Source organism: Phoca vitulina, unplaced genomic scaffold (assembly GCF_004348235.1).
Source record: "Phoca vitulina isolate PV1807 unplaced genomic scaffold, GSC_HSeal_1.0 scaffold4, whole genome shotgun sequence".
NCBI classification, from domain to species: Eukaryota; Metazoa; Chordata; class Mammalia; order Carnivora; family Phocidae; genus Phoca; species Phoca vitulina.
In genome coordinates, this window is record NW_022589707.1 from 69,140,658 (window position 1) to 69,146,950 (window position 6,293).

Genomic DNA, 6,293 nt, shown 5'->3' on the forward strand with positions numbered 1-6,293 from the left:
TTGATTACTGCTTTTGTCTTCTTACGCCTTATTGGACTGTTCATATTTTTTATTTCTTAATAATTTAATCTTAATGGGTTGTATATTTGTTAGCCTATAACTGCTTATGGTAATCTCTTAGGATCTTTTGTATTTGTAGTGTATCAACTGTAATATCACTTTTATTTCTGAATTTGATTTTTCCTTTTCTTTCTGTCTAGCTAAATGTTTGTCACTTTTATCTTTCACAAAACCAGCTGTACGTTCTGTTGTTTTTCTGGTCCTTATTTATTTTTGCTCTGATCTTGTTATTTCCTTCCTTTTACTAACTTGAGGCTTACTTTGTTCTTTTTCTAGCTCCTTGAAATAGGTTGTTTATTTGAGATCTTTATAAACTTCCCTCATAGAATTGCTTTTGTTGAATCCCATAAGTTATAGTTTATTGTGTTTCTATTTTCTTTTGTCTCAAGATATTTTTTAACTAGCCTTTCGATTTTTCTTTGACTCACTGGGGTTGTTCAGGAGTGTGTTTAATTTCTACACATTTGTGATTTTTCCAGCTTTCCTCCAGCTATTGATTTCTAGCTCCATGTCATTGTGGTCAGAAAACATAAATTGTATCCATTAACCTGAATAATGTTCCCTGTTCACCTGCTTCTGTTGGTTGACATGTCCTCTATATATCTGTTAGGTCCATTTATTCTAAACTATAGTGCTAACACATTTCCTTACTAATTTTTTAGGATAATCTATCCATTGTTGATAGTGGGGTAATCAAGTCCTCTTTCATGTTTGTATTGTTGTCTATTTCTCTCTTAATATGTATGTGTATTTTCTTAATATATTTAGGTACTTTGATGTTGAGTTCATGTATGATTGGTATTTACTCTTGATGACTGATAGCTTTACCTATAATATGGCATTCCTTATTTCATTACAGTTTTTTTTTTCTTATGATAGGTTTTTTTTTTTCTCTCAAGTAAGTACAGCTATTCCTGCTCTCTTTATGTTTCCATGTGCATGGAATATCTTTCTCCATAACTTCACTTTGAGCCTCTGTGTGTCCTTAAATGAGTTTCTTCTAGGCAGCAGATAGTTTGGTCATCTTTTGATTAGATAATTTAATCCATTTATATTTAAAGAATTAATGATGTAAGGACTTGTAGGTAAGGTGGTGTGATTCTCTTGTTTCTTTCTTCCTTTCTTGTCCTCCTTTGTGAATTTAGGATTTTCCATAGTGGTATGCTTTGATTCACTTCTCTCAATCCTTTTTTTTATTCAACCTACTCCAAGTTTTAGGTTTTTGGTTACCATAAAACCCTATGTTAGGCTAACAACTTCAATTGCATTTAAAAACTCTAATCATTTACTCCTCCTTACATATTTTATGTTTTTAATGTTGCAACTTCTTTTTATTGTATAACCATTAAAATGATTGTAGTTGAGACATTTGTAATACTTCTTCCTTTAACCCTTACATTAAGGTTAACTGACACTGCACAAATTAACACATTGCATTATTAGAGTATTCTGAATTGATTGTAAAACACACTGATTAAGTATACACTTTCATATGTTTTTATATTTATTTCTAATTAACTTGGCACATTCCTTTCAGCCTTTTTTGTAAGGCAGGTCCCATTGTGATTATCTCCCTCAGCTTTTGTTTGGTAATGTCTTTACCTTACCTTCACTTCTGAAGGACAACTTTACAGGGTAAAGTATTTTGGTTGGCAGGGTCCCTTGCCTGCTCTTCCCTCCCCCCACTCCCGCCCCTTGAATATACCATTCCACTCTCTCAATCTGCAAGGTTTCTTCTACAAAATCTAATGGTAGCCTTATGGGGACTCCCTTCTATGAGAGAATTTTGCTCTTGCTGCTTTTAAAATACTCTGTCTTTGATTCAAGACAACTGTACAATAATGTTTTTGGGGACAATCAATCATTTTAGTTTGAAATTTGGGGATGATATATTATCTTAATTAATTTGGATGTCCAAATCTCTCCCCAGACTTGAGAAGTTCTCAGTCATTAAATCTTTAAGGTTTCTATTCCTTTCTCCCTCTATTTTCCTTTGGATATTCCAACTTTTCTTTAATGATATTCCATGGATCATGTTGTCTTTCATCACTCTTTTTCATTCTTTGTTCTCCTTTGAATAATTACAAAGATCTTGTCTTTTACTTCACAGAATCATTTTTCTGCTTGAGCCAGTATGCTTTTGATGTGCTCAACTGCATTTTTCATTTCATTCACTATGTTCTGTAGCTACAGAATTTGTTAAACTTTGCATTTTGTTTTTGTATTTTTTTCTTGATTTCACTGTGTTATCTTTAAATGTTTTCTTGGAGCTCATTGAGATTCCTTAAAATAGCTATTTTGAATTCTTTATCAGGTAAATCATTGATCTACATTCCTGTGTGGTTGATGCCTGAAAAACTGTGTTCTTATGGTGTTGTCATATTTTTGTTGATTTTTTTTCATGTTCCTTGAAGTCTTGCATTGCTGACTTCACAGTTGAGGAAGCAGTCACCCCCTGTATCCTTAACTAGCTTAGAGAAATACCTTGTCAGCCCTGCTAGAGATTCTGAGGCTTTTCCTATAGATACACCTGCTGAATACTTTTTGCTACCTTGTGTAACAGAATTCTTAAAGCTCATGTTTCTTCTATCAATCCTGTCATAAAGATATTTCTCAATACCATAAAGCCAGACCTGTTGTTGACAGTCTTCACTTTGTTTTCCATAGATTGGTGCTAATGCTCAAGATTGTGGTACTCTTCCAGGTCCATAGATTTGGGCTAGCTTCATGAACACACTCACTAGTCTTCTGTGAAACTCTCTTCCTGCTGCTGGGAGTGCCCATGAGCCCTTTGGGTGGCTCACTGGGGGCTTCCTGATTGATTGTGTCTGTGACATGTTTAGTAGAATCTGCATCCATCTGGTACATCTGCTATGCCCTAGCTGTCATTTTCTTAACCACTCACTGCTTCCAAGTCATGAAGTTTAGTACTCAGTATTCTGAACAGGGCAAAGACACTTTGTCCATGTCCAGCCCTGATGGAGAAGCTGTGCACTATTTACACACTCTTACTTTTCCCCATGGAAGAAAACATGGACTGAAAACTTTCTCTTAACACTGAGCTGTGCTGGTTTAGGGGATGGGTGACGTGGGTAAAATGAACCATTACCTGTTTCCATCCTTCATCTGGTTTTTTTTTGTTTGTTTGTTCTAACAATGTGCTGAAACTTCTCCACTGGATCCCTGGATTTCCACAGTCTTCCTTGTCCACAGGTGGTTGTCTCAATCAGTGTTCTGTAAGGGAAAGATAGTATAAAACACTCCACCATTACAATGATGTCACTCCTTTATTTATTCATCTGTGTCTTTTCTGAGCTAAACACAAGTTCACCCTCATGCCTCCAGATCTAATGCACATATTTCATTCTAGCTCTTTTTGCTTATCTCCCACTCCAACAGTGAGAACCTGAGTGCCACCATCTTTCATCCATTTACATAATCGTTCAATTCTAGTATACAAGTACACTGGTTTTGTAATTGTTAATCAGTACTCTGATAAGAAACAGCTTTACCAACTAATGCAGTGTTTTTATACAGCTTCTCTTATCTATAGTCTTAGACTTTTTACTCATTTCCAAAGTTCCTTAGATGACTACCTTGTACCTTTCTCTTTTAATGAGGTTATGCCCTACATTTTGATAGAATTAGATTTTTTTCTTCTAGTTTGCTTTACATCTTTGGAACCCCTAACCTCCTAATGGATTTAAAAACGTATTTTTTACATTAAGTTTCACTCTTTGTGCTATGAAGTTGTAACGGTTTTGACAAGTTCATGATCTAATGTATTCATCAGTACTGTATCACAAAGAATTGGTTTATCCCCTAAAAATCCTGTTTCACCTATTAAACTTTCCTCTCCCTTAGAATCCAAGGTCACCACTTTTTTGCTTTCTGTCCTATAGTTTCTACTTTTTCTGAATGTCATATAAATTTAATAATTCAATATGTAACCTGTTCAGGCTGACTACTTTCAGTTAGCAATACGCAATTAACATTCGTTCATATTAAAAGCTCATTACCTGTTATACCTACTATTTAGTATTAAAGGATAGTTCACTGTTTATCCTCACACATATTGAAGGATATCTCGAGTGCTTCCAGTTTGGGGCAATTATAAATAGTGCTGCTATAAACTTTCACATGGATGTGTGGACATTAGTTTTCAAAAGAGGTGAACAAATACTAAGAATGTGATTGCTAGATCAAAGATAAACCTCTATTTGGCTTTTTAAGAAACTGTCAACGAGTCTTCCAAAGTGGCTGTACCATTTTCATTACTTCCAGTGATGGAAATTATTTCCTGTTTCTCCAAGTCCTTGACAACTTTTAGGATTTAATTTTTTAACTAAAGGCATGGAGTATTTTGTGGTCTAATTTTCTTTTCCCTGATGACAAGTGGTTGTTGATGATCTTTGAAATTCCTTAATGTATGATTTGTCTCTAAATAATTTTGAAAGTTTTCTATTACTATTTGAAACATTTCTTCTGCCCCATTCTTCACTTTTCCAATTATGCCTACATTGAAACTTTTGGTACTGTTCATCAGTTCTTAGATGCTCTGATGTCTTTTTCATTTTCTTTTCATGTTCTCATTTCAGTTTGAAAAGTTTCCATTGACTCTCTTGATGTTCACGACTCTTTCCTTGGTCTGTTACATTTAAATAGCTGATCCAAAGGCATTCTTCATTTCTGTTACTTCTTGATTTCTTGCATGTGCTCTTGATTCTTTTGCATTGTTGTTCTCTCTCTGGTGACAGAATATTTTAAAACACTTGTCTGATAATACCTACATTTGTGTCACATCTGAATTTGTTTCTGATGATTGTTTTGTTTAGGTTGTGTAATTTTTGTTCAAAGTTGGAAATTGTAATAGAAGTTATACTAATTTGCCTAGGATTTCAGCTTTCGTTAGTGATAAGTTTCAAATACCTGTACTGTTTGTGTTTTTACCTTTTCTCTTGGCATTAGGGCTTCTCTTTGCCCTGTTCCTCAGAGTATATATCTTGGGACCTCTTTCAACTGCAGTCCACTGTTAGTATACTTGAGGTTTATTGGGATGATGGTTAGATGTGAGAGAAGGAAAGCAAGGTTAGATGTGAGAGAAGGAAAGCAAGCCACATTCTTTGGAATAAATCTCAGGCTAATAGTTCTCCCCTCTCTTTGGGGTTTGCCTTTCTGAAGTTTTTCTGGTTCTTTTCCAGGGATACAAATTTTGTCTTTGTTGTCCCCTCATCTGTTCTGCTTCCAGCATTCTCAATCTATTTTTTTGAAGCCTTGTCCTCTTGTGAATTAGTTTTTCCTTCTCTTTTTTGATATAGGAAAGCTGGAAAAGGTACAGTGTTGTGTAATTCCTTTCCACCATGGGAAATAAGCTCTAAGAGGTTTGGCTTCATTATGAGGGTTTTGGAGGGTATCATAGTGGTTTCTCTTCCTTTATTCCTCAGAGTCATGAGGTTGTTTTTCTCAGATTTTCCCTGGGAAAGCCTAGTGCAGCCTCTGGAAGGAATTGGACCCTCAAAAGTTTCTTACTCCAGTCCACACTAAGCTGGCAGCATTTTCTGATTTTCCAATAAAGTAAGTCTTACTCTCATTAATGGCTTCCAGCTGCTGTTGTTCCTGCCTGTCCAGAACTGGGGCTGTTTGCCTTGTGCTCCTAGTTTTCTGATGGTTCTAAGAAAGTTGTTCATTTTTAGATTGTCGAGCTTTTCTTATTGTAGACAAAGAGTGCCAACTTGTGACACTTTTACACCTTGGGCCTGAAACCAAAAGATTAGCTGGTTTTTAAATTATATCAACAATCAATTTATTACAAACAGCATTATATTGCATAAGATAAAATCACTGAATATGATATTAAGTCATATTGTAGGAGCATGAATTTCCAAATATTTTATCCATGTTTGAAAACAGAATAATCAAAATGATTTGAAACATTTAGATTTCAACTTTACAGATCATCTAAATTGTACCTCTGAGCTCTCACAGCAAATTTATTATAGCCTATTTATTTTCAATTGTCTGAAGGATTTTCTTCAGAAGATTAGGCAGTATATAACTGTAGTATAGTAGTATAACATTTTAAAAAATCCTATTATTACTTCTACCCTTGTTTCTGTTTTATTCTTACCCTATATGAACTCTATGGTCCTCACTGTCTTGTATTTAGGCACCATTAATATTTTTATTTGAGAGAGTAAGAGCAGTGGGGAGGGACAGAGGGAGAAGTAGACCCC

At 34.9% G+C, this 6,293-nt stretch overlaps 1 long non-coding RNA gene across 1 annotated transcript in view; it reads right to left on the reverse strand.

The window, feature by feature from the left end:
• Positions 1 to 3,050: 3,050 nt before the first annotated feature.
• Positions 3,051 to 6,293, reverse strand: part of LOC116630584 — a 130,426-nt gene continuing 127,183 nt past the window's right edge. Inside the window, exon 3 of the long non-coding RNA XR_004298981.1 lies at positions 3,051 to 3,294. This is a non-coding gene — a long non-coding RNA (uncharacterized LOC116630584). The remainder of the gene's footprint in view (positions 3,295 to 6,293) is intronic.